This window comes from Lynx rufus, unplaced genomic scaffold (genome assembly GCF_022079265.1).
Source record: "Lynx rufus isolate CCGP_SWC_20201006 ecotype Redwood Valley unplaced genomic scaffold, mLynRuf1.p SCAF_24, whole genome shotgun sequence".
NCBI lineage: Eukaryota > Metazoa > Chordata > Mammalia > Carnivora > Felidae > Lynx > Lynx rufus.
The window spans coordinates 10532148-10545582 of record NW_025814839.1 but is presented as its reverse complement, the minus strand read 5'-3'; positions in this window follow the sequence as shown (position 1 = coordinate 10545582).

Genomic DNA, 13435 nt, shown 5'->3' with positions numbered 1-13435 from the left:
CAACCAATACACCAGGGAGACCCATCAGAAGACTATTGTAATCGTTTAGATGAGCTTTGGTAGTGGCTCGAGAAATATTTATTCACCTTGCCTACTAGGTGTTGAGATCTGCGTTAGGCCCTGTGTTGTGCTGGTCCTCAAGCCCCTTGTTACCTCCACAGAGGCAGGATTTGGCCTTTCCTGGGCCCCTGTCAGTATATTCACTCTGAAGTACAACCAGTCCTCCTGCGTGGGATTCCGTGTCACCCGGCAGGATCGACACCTCGTGGCAGTGCCAGGAGCAGACAGCTTCGGAAAATTAAATGGCAGGACACCTCACTGAGCCAGTGTCTGACGGTGAGCTGTGCACTCAGACTGGAAGAGGGATGGAGGTTGTGACCATCACAGATTTGACCTGGCCGCTCACCTGAGGTTTGGAACCAGGAATGTAGGGGAGACGCAGATGCCCGACCCACAAAAATGCACAAAGGCAACCCTGTACTTCTTTCTCCTGACACCCGATAAATAAATCTCTATTGGAAGAAATAATAAACAAACAAATCCGTATTGGAAAGGGAATTCCTTCTCTCTGGGACTTCTCCAGAAATGATGGGTGATGCTTGACTAGTTTTTAGGCCTCTTTTTTGCGTGCGTCAAAACTGGAATTCAAAGTACGCGGGTTCAGGGGCCTGTTTTCATAAGGTAACTCTCCAGGCTCAAATAGTCAACATCCACGAGTATTTTTTAAGGATTGGTAGTAAGCAATGAAGGTGGATGCTGTCTTAGAATAATTTTTTTTTTTCTTTTTGTAATCAGTGGCCCAAAACTGTCTCTTATATTTAGAAGCCTGGATCTAGGGTTACATATCAAGATACATGCATAATGCTGTTTTGCTGAATGCAGCTGTCTTGGTGTAGGCCAGAGATAATTTGCTGATCCAGGAGCTGAGGCCAGCGATTTTATGTCTGCATCTGCTTCTGCCCATAACTTGTGGCCAAAGATAGGGCAACTTCAAGGGCTGTAGCCGTATCAGCCTTAGCAATGCACGGGGCAGTGGGACAGGGACATTTGCTCCCTGAGGCCTCCCCTCTCGGGTACAGCCAGCGGTCCCTCCCGCCAAGTGACAGCATAACACTGTTCATGCCTGTCTTAGCATCCTAATGTTTTCTTCTAATTATCGTACATGTGCCTGCTCCCCACTGTGAACCCTTCCCAGGGATCTCTTTTTATCATATTGGAATCTCCAAAGCCTCACCCATGGGTGAACAGGTGCTCTGTAAATAGCCATCGGACAAGGGAGTGGATGAGAGTGACAACAGAGTGGGGAAATTGTCTGAAAAGCTATTACATCACTTTTGGCCTGTTTGTGGCAGGCATAGTAAGAGGCAGCATGCCTAATACAGACAGCGGTTGTTTTTTCTGCTTAGCCTCTGTCTCTCCTTCTTCTGGTAAAAGCACTTTGGTTTTCCTTTGGGAAACCATCCTTTTCCTCCACCCTCGACCCATAAAGTTTGGGTGGATCTGACTTCACCCTCAGTTACACTGGCTGAACCGTGAGCCAGGTGCAGCCAATGAGGGTGCCATACACCCCTGGCCACGGATTCAATATGTGTTGGGAGGGTGACCACGCCTGTTCGTTAATGGCTGGTATCCAGACTGATGGACTGGTTCTGGTTCTGAATCAATTTTGCATTATTATTATTACTATTATTTTTAACGTTTATTTTTGAGACAGAGAGAGACAGAGCATGAACGGGGGAGGGTCAGAGAGAGAGAGGGAGACACAGAATCTGAAACAGGCTCCAGGCTCCGAGCCGTCAGCACAGAGCCCGACGCGGGGCTCGAACTCACGGACCATGAGATCGTGACCTGAGCCGAAGTCGGACGCTTAACCGACCAAGCCACCCAGGTGCCCCTTGCATTATTTTGAATTGAACGTTTTCCCCCCTGTAGCTGTTAGGGGACAGACACACCATTTCTACAGGCATTGCTAAGCAGATAGGAGAAGCCTGAAGCTGCTGACAGCCAGCATGCTGCTATGAAACCAAAATGAACTCAGGAAGTTGAAGCTGAGAGACCAGTAGAAGTTCTTAGTGCTGAGCACCAAGATCCAGCCATGCCTGAAGCTATTTCTGGAATTTGCAGTTAGTTAGAGGAACCAGTAAACTCCACTCTTTGCTCTAGCCATGTTTTTTTTTTTTTTTTTTTTGGTCACTGTCTTGCCGAAAGTGTACCCTGGCTGATTGATGCACTTGGTCAATCCTTTTTCTAGCTGTTTTTTTTTTTTTAATTAAAAACAATTTTTTTTTAATGTTTATGTATTTTTTTGTGGGAGAGACACACAGCGTGAGTGGGGGAGAGGCAGAGAGAGAGGGAGGCACAGAATCCAGAACAGGCTCCAGGCTCTGAGCTGTCAGACAGAGCCCGATGCGGGGCTCAAAGTCACAGACTTCGAGATCATGACCTGAGCGGAAGTCGGACACTTTACCGACTGAACCACCCAGGCGCCCCTCTGACTGCTTTTTGGAGTGGAACAAGGATGATCTCAGCCTTGCAGGAAGCCCTGGAGGAGAACATCATCCCAGTTTATCAATATGAAAGCTCTCTGCCAGGTCCCAAGGCCCAGCAAAACTCAGACCCCCTCTGGAGCCCAGGGACCTTATTTAGTGACTTCAGTGTCTTAACATTTTCAATGCCTCCTGGAAGGGCATTTCAGGCCTAAGTTAGTTCTAGGTTGACACCTCTCCAGCCCCATCCCCGGCCTCTCTCTGTCTTCCCTACAGGCTTAGACTGGGATCCAGGAGCCCATTCCCTCTAGAAGGTTGGGAACCCCGAGAAAACACAACTTTATACACCATGGAAAACAGGCTTACTTAAAACCATTTTTATTCTGCCTCTCAGCAACACTTTTCATTTGATTTGGGTAAAAGATCAGGGACCCAAACACAAACAAACAAGAAACAAGATGTCTGAAACAGAAATCGGGATCCGATATACTGGAATGACGTTAGGATCTCTGCGTGCCGAGAATTCGTGGCCCTGATTCAGTTTCCTCCTGGGACAAGTGCTGGCTCATGACAGACATCCGGCTGAGATGACAGGTGGAATCTGATGCCCATCAACGTTTATTTTTTGCTGGGGTCCAGGATTTTAACAAATGCCTGAGATTCATAGTAATCTAAGAACACTGCTTTGTATTTGTAAAGCACTTAGAATCTCCCTCCAGGGGCATTCACATCTATTATGGCGATTAATTCTTGTTAACAACACTCTGAGGTATGTAGACAGGTATTCTCATTTCCATTTTCCAGATGAAGAAATTCGAGGCACAGAGAGGCTAAGAAACTTGCCTAAAAATCAGCTTGCATAGCCTGTGAGTGGCAAAAAAGGCCTTGAGACACAGGTGTTTTAATTGTCGGCCTCTTGTTCATTTACTTAGAATAAGCTGCCTTTTCTCTTGCTTAGGAAAGTTCATTACCACTGTATTTCTGATAGTAGTTCTTGAAGTTACTTTTGCCACATGTACATATCACCTGTTGTGTTAATCCCTTGATATTTTCTTTGAGTCCACTTATTTTTCTTAAGTAAATTTATTTGAATAGAAACAACGTATCACGTCCCTAAGGGGGAAACTGTAAATGGAAGGTAATTAAGAAATACAACGAAAACAGGACTCTGCTATTAAATTCTATCTAGACAGAAGACTTTGAACCTGAGGCCTGCTCTTCCTTTATGAAGAAGGGAAAAGAGCCAAAGTAACAGAAAAGGTGTTAAGGACCCGTGAGCACTAAACAGAAGCTTTCTCTTTGCTGTAATCGGCATTGAGAAAGAATAGAAAAGGGGAAACATGCTTTGTGATTGGCATCACTTAATGTTGTGTCTATAAACAACTTAAAAATGATCTTTGTGTACCGCCAGTGGTTTGCCCTGCATCTGAGAAACACTGGGTTGGCAAGTTCTGGCAGGCAGCATAATGGCATCATTAAGCCAGTACACTCACACCTGAAGGGGTTACGTTTGACAGAAAAGAAATACAGTGGGTGGTGTTTCCAGGTAGGCATCCAGGAAAATCAAAGATCTTGCCTGAGACTTGCTAAAAAAGAGTGGGGGGCGGGGATGGTTTGAATAAAGCACATTCCGTAAACAGCCGGTTTATCCCCAAAACTGGGATGGGGAAGGTGCTCCTGTACCTAGAATTGATCACTAAGTACAGTCTCAGAGTCTTGAAGTGAAAAGTGAGGTGAGCAGCGGTGGATACAAGCAAGGGAGAGGACCATCGGAAGATTGAGGTCAGGACAAAAGGCCAGAAAGACCCTTCATTTGTTTTCTTTGGTGCGTGATGTGGGGACTCTGGGGGCTGTGGCAGGGAGCAACTGATGGAGTGGGACCCACTAGCTATGACATGTAAAATTAAAAGGGGACAAAAAGCACAGATTCAGCTCCATTGTCAACTTTAAACATGCTGCAAATGTTTGCCCTCGACTTGGCGGATGCCAACTTCTAGGACCTCCCTCTCCCTCCACATGTAGACCCCCAGCCCCCATGTAGAAGTACTGAGATTTCCTGAGGCTCATCTCTGCAGAAGAGGCATGGACACAGAGACCTTCACTAAACTCAGACAGTGACACTTGAGTTTTTCTTTTTGTTTAAAAAAAAAAAAAATCTGTGATGGCTGATCTGTCTGTGCTGCTTGGTTTTCCTTAATTTTGGACTTTTTTTTCCTTCCTTTCTTTCTTTTTTTTTCTTTTTTTTTTCTTTTTTAAGTTCATTTGCCAGGGACCTGCCTCTGGAGAGTCCTGGAGGAAAAGATCTCACAGTCTGAAGTCAAGGGTCCATTCCTCAGAAACTCCGGTGGGGTGTGTGTGGATGAGGTCCGTCCTCCATGCTCGCGGCTGACTGCTGGCCGCTCAGGCTCTGTGGGGTACACACAGACAGTGAGAAAGAGTGAGAGAGAGAGAGCAGGCCTGGGCCTTCTCCACCCAAGGGCTTCCGTTCTCTGTAGGGATCAGCCTTGATTAAACAAGTGCAGACCTGGGCCAGCATATCTGCATAAGCACTGGCTTCCTTTGGAGAAATGTCACATCTGAAACATATTTGATTTTACACTTGGCCCATGTCCAACAACAACAACAACAACCACCACCACCCACAAAAAACAGAAAAAAATCCGACCCACAAATGATACAGATGCAGCAAACTGCTTTGTGAGCATTTCTGAACCTCATTCTCCTCCTAAAAGGTTAGCAGTACTGTTTAGCATTTTGTGTGCATCTTCCAGGTGATTTTCTCTACATTTAAATCTGTAAGTATGCACTTAGAAATTCATCTTGTGTGTGTTTATATACATGGGATAATGATATATCTATATGTGATACATATGTATCACATATAGATATATCATTATCCCATGTATGTATCATATGTATCGTATGTATCATATATATGTAAGATATGGGTTACACACACACACATATTCATTCATTAATTTACTCAATAAATATTTACATGCCAGGCCCTGCTCTAGGTGTTGGTGATGACAGTGCCCAGCAGTTACATAGTGAGTACCGTGTGTCAGGCATTGTGCTTTACACAATTGAATCTTCCCAGTCCTGTGAGCTAGGTGCTGTTTTATCCCCACTTTACAGATGAGAAAACTGAGGCACAGACTGGTTAAAAGACATGCTCAAGAGCACACAGCTACTTAGAGGCAGAACCTGGATTCAAACCCCAACAGTTTAGCTTCAAAGGAAGAACCGTAAAATGTTATGCTCTATTATTATGGGCAATGACAGAAGTGAAAATGTTTTTGGGGCGCCTGTGTGGCTCAGTTGGTTGAATGTCTTGAGTCTTGATTTCAGATCAGGTCATGATCCCAGGGTCGTGGGATTGGGGCCCCACACTGGGATCTGCCCTGAGTGTGGAGCTTGCTTAGGATTCTCTTTTCTTCTCCCTCTGCCCTTCTCCCCTGCTTGCGCTCTCTCTCTCTCTCAAATAAAAAAGAATGTTTTTGGAGTCTTCATCCTACTAGGAGGAAATAGACCATAAAAGTGTATGATTATATGCATATTAATATATAAAATGTATAATTTTATGTCAATATAATAAGTTACATATAATTATATATTATACACTCAGTTTTGCAAGGAGTGGTAAGTACTAGGAAGAAAAGTAAAGTTGGAATAAGAGGACCAAGGTAATAAGGGTGGGGCTGTGGGTGCTATTTTAGAGAAGTTGGTCAGGGGTAACCGCTCTGCTAACAGGTGACCAAGCGTCTCAAGGATAGGTGGGAACAAGCCACTTGGATATCAGGAGGAAGAAAATTCTGGGTAGAGGGACCAGCAAGTGCAAAGGCCCTGTGGCAGGAGCATACTTGCATTGCTCAAAGAAGAGAGGGGAATTCAGTATAGCTGAAGTGGAGGAGTGAGGGGGCAATGTGCTGGGAGATAAAGAGAGGCAGCAGCGAGATCATGTGGGGCCTTCTAAAGCCATAGTATGGGAGATGGACGATGTATATTTAAACTGTGGTGTGGTATCCCGTCCTATGAATAAACCACTGGGTACTTAATCACTTTCCCACCCATGGCCATTTAGGTTGTTTCATGGTTTCCCAGCTGCGGTGAACATCACTGCACATCCTGGCTGCATTAGAGTCATCTGGAGAGCCCTAAAACCTATGAATGCTTGGTCCTATCACTGGAGATTCTAATTTAACTGATCCAGGGTAGGCCCTGGGCATTGTTAGTTTTTAAAGCTCCCCAGGTGACGCTAATGTGTAACCAGGGAAGAGAGCTACTGTTTCACGTGCCTATTTGTACACTTATATCTAGGGAGGATACTCAGAAATAGAATTGCTGAGTGGGTGGGCACATGGATTTTCAAGTTTAATAGATGTATTCAAATTGACCTTCCAAAGACTCAGTTTACTCCTCCACCAACAGTGTTGTTTTGTATCCAGTTCTTCATACTCTCACCAACCTTGATATTATCCATCTTTTTAATTGTTTCAATCTGACAGTCAAAAGACCCCAGTATTTTGTTGTTGCTCTGGTCACTGGTTGAACATCTTTTTAACGGCTATTTTGATTTATTTGTCAAAGTCCACAAGTTTATATCCTTTTCAAAGCCACAGTCTTTCCATTGTTGATGATGACTTAGGTGGGATTTGTCTTGACTTCAGCTTATGTGAACCAACAAAGAAAGGCCCTTCTGACCTTTTGGGAATAGGTAATGTTCCCCATTTTTCATAATGGAATCACAAAAATTCTCTGCAGACATGTCTATGGAAACCAATCCCCAGGAAGTTTTACTCCAACCAGTAATATAGAAAAGAAGATGAATTTGCTTTTATGTTTTTGCAAAAAGGCCAACTTTTTGCTTCTTTCCTACCTTGACACATATGCTTATTTCCAATCCTAATGCAATGAAGGATATTTTGAGGCCAGGAAAGGACTCATTCCGGTTTATTTATAAGCCATAAGCTTTACCAGTGCATAATGGCTTAATATTTGCTAACTTTGTGTCTGCTAATGGAAGACACATGGGATCCTTAATCTACTTAGGAGGCCAAGTTCTTCCTGAATGAAAACTTTGGAACATGAAGGCTTTTATTGCTAAGAATGACAAACAAGCAATTTTAATACATGGTAGGGCCCTGTCTGGCTATTTAGATGCCTACACAGCCGTCCAGAGTCATAAATTCAGTGGAGTAGCATTGTACGTGTGAATGAACGTGTGTGTGTGGTGAATGAACCATACATGTTTCTCAAAAAGAAGAAAGCAACTCTTTAAATGGAGCTGGAGATTCTGGCCATCACCCTGTACAATGGTCATGAGGATGGGTGGGTATGTGACTCCTATTCCTTCTGTGTGACTTTGGGGCGTGGTTCCAGTGTTGAACATATGCCATGCCAACTATTTCAGCTGGTGTTCAACCCAAGGAATGTCATCTCTTCCAACACCGGTGGGAACGCTGGGTCTATTGGGCTGACCAGGATACAGGGCGGGTGTGAATCTCTAATAGGGCATCCCCCCACCGTAGATGCTTCCAAGATGAATTTTGATTATACTCAAAGGTCACCTGATGCCCTGATGTTCGAACTTCACCCCTCAGTAAGGTGAGACCTTCCTGAATATCATTTGTCATATTTCTGGTGGGACATTTGTCTGCTTTATACGCAAGCTTTGTCACAGTCAACTGTTTTTGCAGCTGAGGAAATTCCACTGAATTCTGCAGGGCATCAGATATGTGACCATGAGCCTGATCATGAGGAGAGAGGGAAGAACAAACTTGGGAGGTGTGTAAAATGCACTGGGGAGTAGGGACGAAGCAGCAGATGTGTCTTCGAGATGTAAAAAACATCTTGTTTTGTGGCACATATTCATACACAGGCAAGAGTGTTCTTCCATCAGATGCAAAGCCCTAGAACAGTGTTTCTGCAACTTTGGAATGCTTAGAACTATTTTTGGGGGGATTGCTTGTGATAATGCATCTTTCAGGACCACTCAGGGTCTTGATTAGAGGCCACAAATCTGCATTTTCACAAACATCCCAGCTGAATTTGTCACAGGTGACTCCGAGACTTTGAGAAACACGATTGGAATAACCTCACTTTGCTCGAATCCTCAAGGCACCAGCAGAAAGTAAAAGCCTGCAGACAGGTTGATTTAGGCTGGGGACTTGAACGATTCGATTGATAAATAGACTGCAGCAACATTTAAATTTTTCAGCTCTGTGCGATTCATTTCTCCCCTTTCCCTAGCAGCTGGAGAGCAGAGAATTTTCTGACTTTGAGAGCCTGCAAGTTTCTGATTCTGTTTGCACCAGAATAGTTCTCTTCTTTTTTTTTTTTAATTTTTTTAATGTTTATTTATTTTTGAGACAGAGAGAGACAGAGCATGAACGGGGGAGGGGAAGAGAGAGAGGGAGACACAGAATCGGAAACAGGCTCCAGGCTCTGAGCTGTTAGCACAGAGCCCGACGCGGGGCTCAAACTCACGGACCGCGAGATCGTGACCTGAGCCAAAGTCGGCCGCTTAACCGATTGAGCCACCCAGGCACCCCCAGAATAGTTCTCTTCTGAGAGTGCCACATTCTGTCCCAAGCTGTTGAATATTTTAGTGTCAGTGATTCCCAGTTTTTGTGGATTTGATGTCCCAAATCTCTCTTTAACTGCCACATGGCTTACATGGATATCCTATTGAAAGAGACCTTTTTCTGAGTTTGGGTAAGGACTCTTATGACCCAAGTTTATCCACCTGGGATTTCCATCATTTGGGAGGGAAGGGATTGGTTACAATTCTCTCCATAAGGACACGTAGTAATTTTTTAAAAGGTCAGGACTTCGGGATTAGTTTCGGTGTTGTTGATAAGGATAAAGAGTAATTTTTTTTAAAGGCAGGATTTGACAGTTTTTAAACAGACTTGTCTGTTTATTTCAGACAGTTTTTGAATGAGAATCAGAAAAGTCACCTATTCAAGGCTTTTTGTCTCCTATCCAGGCTTGGGCTCCTCTAAAGTCAGACTTCCCCAGAACCCCTCAGTGCTGCCTTGAGGATTGTTACAAAAGAGACTTCCTGTGGGTACTCTCCTTGGCGGTAACTTGACTCCCTTCCTTGGCAATGAATGAGATACGACACGTTTAGGATGATGACTTTGCTGATGTAAATGAAAACTGGCCACTCTGTTAAAGGCCAGCTTCTGTTAGCGCATTCTTCCTTCTGGGTTTGGGAGGGAGGACGTTTGGCAAAGAGGGTTGAGCTGACCACCTGCGTCTAAACTCCAGGGTAGGAATGGGGAGCTGGAAAATGCAGATTCTTGAGCCTCACTTCTGACTTAGCGACTTGGAATCTTTTGAGATGGGGCCCTGATACCAACTTCTTTTAAACTTCCCCAGGTAACTTGCATACAGCTCAAAGTTAGAAACCTCTGTCTTAGTAATTCCACATTGCCACTCAGTTCCTCCTAGGGCTGGGAAATTTTATTTCAAAGGATTACTGAGAAATTGGCCCGTTATTGGTCTTAATGGAAGATAGAATTGATTTCATTCTCTAAGGGCTAGTTTCTTTCCTACACACGCACACATGCGCGCACACACACACACATGCACACAAAGCCTTTATATTTGAGTTTCTCCCTGGGATTCTAACTCTGGAAGATATTTTTGTTTTCTCTGATAACATGGAGGGAAAGGTATCTGAAAGGAACCTGACCATACAGATGGGAAGTAATTCTATCCTTACTTTATGGATAGGGAAATTGAGGCTGAGAGAGTAACTTGCCAGGGTGGTCTATGTAGTTGAAGTAGGATTTGTATCCTAGTAAAGCCAGGACTGAAGTCCAGGCTCCAAACACTGTGAAACACTGTTTCTTAGGAACCACTGCTAACAAAATCTCAATCACAAGCATATACGGGTCGATGCTTCATCTCCGGATAGAAATATTTATATTAAGAATGGAGAAAGTCCCCATATGTGAAGACTTCTGTGTCCCTTGTAGGACTGCTTGGATGGTGTCTAATGGGCAAACTGATCTTTGAAAGCCACATTGTCTACCAGAGACTGCAAAGCAGATGATGTCCAGACTGGAGATGTGGTTTTTGTATGCTTTTTCATCTTGCTTTGTTTTTGGCCCTCACCGTGTGTTTACATAATGTGAATTGGTTGTCAACATCTAAAAAACAGGAGATTCGAAATGAAAACCTAGCTTTCTAATATCTTTTGAAAAATGGGCTCCACGGGGTCTGCATTCCAAGTGGTAACAATCAGCTGGACTGTGCTCTCGAACACCACAGTCCCCACCACTCATATTATCCTGTAACTGGGAACATTCATGCGTGTTCCTTGCAGTGCTTCCTGCTTCCTTCCTGCAGTGTTTTGATTTTGCTACCCTTGGTCCTGTCTCATCACAGGTTTTTGTTTGTTTGTTTGTTTGCTTTTTGTTTGCTTTCTGTAGGTTGAAACCTCAGCATACTACCCCCATATAAATCAGCTCTGGAGCTAGCCACAAGTCGAGTGCTATCTCCTGGTTTTGTTACTGAGTATACTAGCTATTGGCTTAGAGGCAGTGTGGCACTGTGGTTAGGAACACAGCTTTCAGGGCACCTGGGTGGCTCAGTCGGTTAAGCATCCGACCTCGGCTTGGGTCATGATCTCACAGTATGTGAGTTTGAGCCCCACACCGGGCTCTGTGCTGACAGTGCAGAGCCTGCTTCGGTTACTCTGTTTCCCTCTCTCTCTGCCCCTCCCCTGTTCACACTTTGTGTGTCTCTCTCTCAAAAATAAGCAAACGTTTAAAAAGAAAAAAGAACACAGCTTTCAGAGCCAGATTATCCCAGGTTAAACCCTGCCTTTATCTCTAAGTAGCTGTGAGACATCAGGCAAGTTATTTCTCTTCTCCGAGTCTCAGTTTTCTTATCTGCGAAGTGGGGAGGTTGCTGTGGGGATTCAACAGGGATTAATTCATGTAAGAGCTTAGACAGTAGCTGGCCTATTAAGTTCTATGTCAGTGTCGGCTGCTATTATTATAACCCAGCTCAACACTGATCTGGGCAGTATGTATTTTCACAAGTTCCCAGGAGTTAGGCCAAGACTTGGCCTTTTTCCCCTGGAACACTGTCCTTTGAAATTAGCTCATGAGTGCAAAGCCATGAGCTCTATTTGGTAGCATCTTAAATTCTGAAGTCCTCTCCCAGCCATGTTGATAACAGCAGTAATAATAGGATTAGTAAATGGTTTGCATTTATATATATACATTTTAATGTTGGGGCACCTGAGTGGCTCAGTCGGTTAAGCATCTGACTTTGGCTCAGGTCATGATCTCACGGTTCGTGGGTTCAAGCCCCACATCAGGCTCTGTGCTGACAGCGCAGAGCCTGTAGCCTGCTTCAGATTCTGTGTCTCTCTCTCTCTCTGCCCCTCCCCTGCTCACACTCAGTCTCTCTCTCTCTCAAAAATAAATAAAAACTTTAAAAAAATTTAAAAAATGTTTTGATGTTTATTTATTTTTGAAAGAGAGAGAGAGAGAGAGAGAGAGCGTAAGCAGGGGTGGGGCAGAGAAGGAGACAGAGAATCTGAAGGAGGCTCCAGGCTCTGAGCTGTCAGCACAGAGCCCCATGCGGGACTTAAACCCACAAGCTCTGAGATCATGACCTGAGCCAAAGTCGGACGCTCAACTGACTTAGCCACCCAGGCGCCCCTGCATTTATATATATATTTAAGTTTATTTATTTATTTTGAGAGAGAAAGAGAGAACAAGAGAAGGGGAGGGGCAGAGAGAGAGGGAAGAGAATCCCAAGCAGGCTCTGCACTGTTAGTGAGAGCTCGACATGGGGCTCAATCTCACGAACTGTGAGATCATGACCTGAGCCAAAACCAAGAGATGGACGCTTAACCGACTGAGCCACCCAAGTGCCCCGAATGGTCTGCAGTTTTTGTGCACCAACTAAGGAACAGACATCATGCTATACACATGCTGTGGGTCATCTAATTAACCTTCACAATAGCCTTCTTAAGTGGATTAGACTACTATAATCCTCATTTTACAGAAGAAGAAACTGAGGTTAAGCACTTGGCTGACCGTCAGTCTCACAGTAGGTAAGTGGCAGAGGGGGAAACTGCGCCCAGGCAGTCTGTTGCCAAACCGGCACCATTGGCCCCACACCCCACAGCCCCGTACTCACACACGAGCACATTATGCCTTCCTTAAAGGATAAAGTTGGTGTGTGCACATCTATTCTCTACCCATCTTCTTCATAGACCAACACCATCCGTTTTCATCTTGCAGGCAAGAAACTTCCTTTGATGTTTTAGTGTCCCTTTTTCCTCTCTTTGGTCAAAGCCATCTATTCCCCCCCCCCCCCCCGTGACACTTCCTGTTTTCCCATCTTCCCCTCCATTCAGCCGCCCTGATTGTTCCTGGGTCTGGCTCCTCTGATAGGAAGTTGACATGGACTACCCTCTTGACTGCCAAGGTTGGGTTGGCTGGTTTGACAGGCTGATGGGTGTCTGCGTCCTCCCTTGCCCACCAGGTGAGCCTTTTCTGAAACCAAGTCAAAGAGGCTGACCTTCTCAGCTTGAGGGACATGGTGTCGGGGGGGGGGGTGGCTAACCCCCTGCTCTGGGGGAAGAGCTAGAAGATTTCTCAGAGTCCTTATCTGCCTTGCCAGGAGCTACACAGCGAGGCAGAGATGGATCTGGGCTTGTCATTTCCAGGTCTTGATTGTCCATTGCACGACCTTGCCCCTGTCAAGCCTCTGATGGAAAGTGTCATTGATTCTAGCAGATGGAGCCCATCTGAGCTGATTAGAGAAATCAGGATAAATGTGTCCAAATCCAGAGAGAAACAGCAACAGCATCCATCTCTTTGTGAGACGAGAGCACGTTGGCAATACCAAAAATATGTGGCACCCTTCTGCTCTTACAGTAAGAACAGGTCGGCTAGTTGAGTCAAAATCATGAA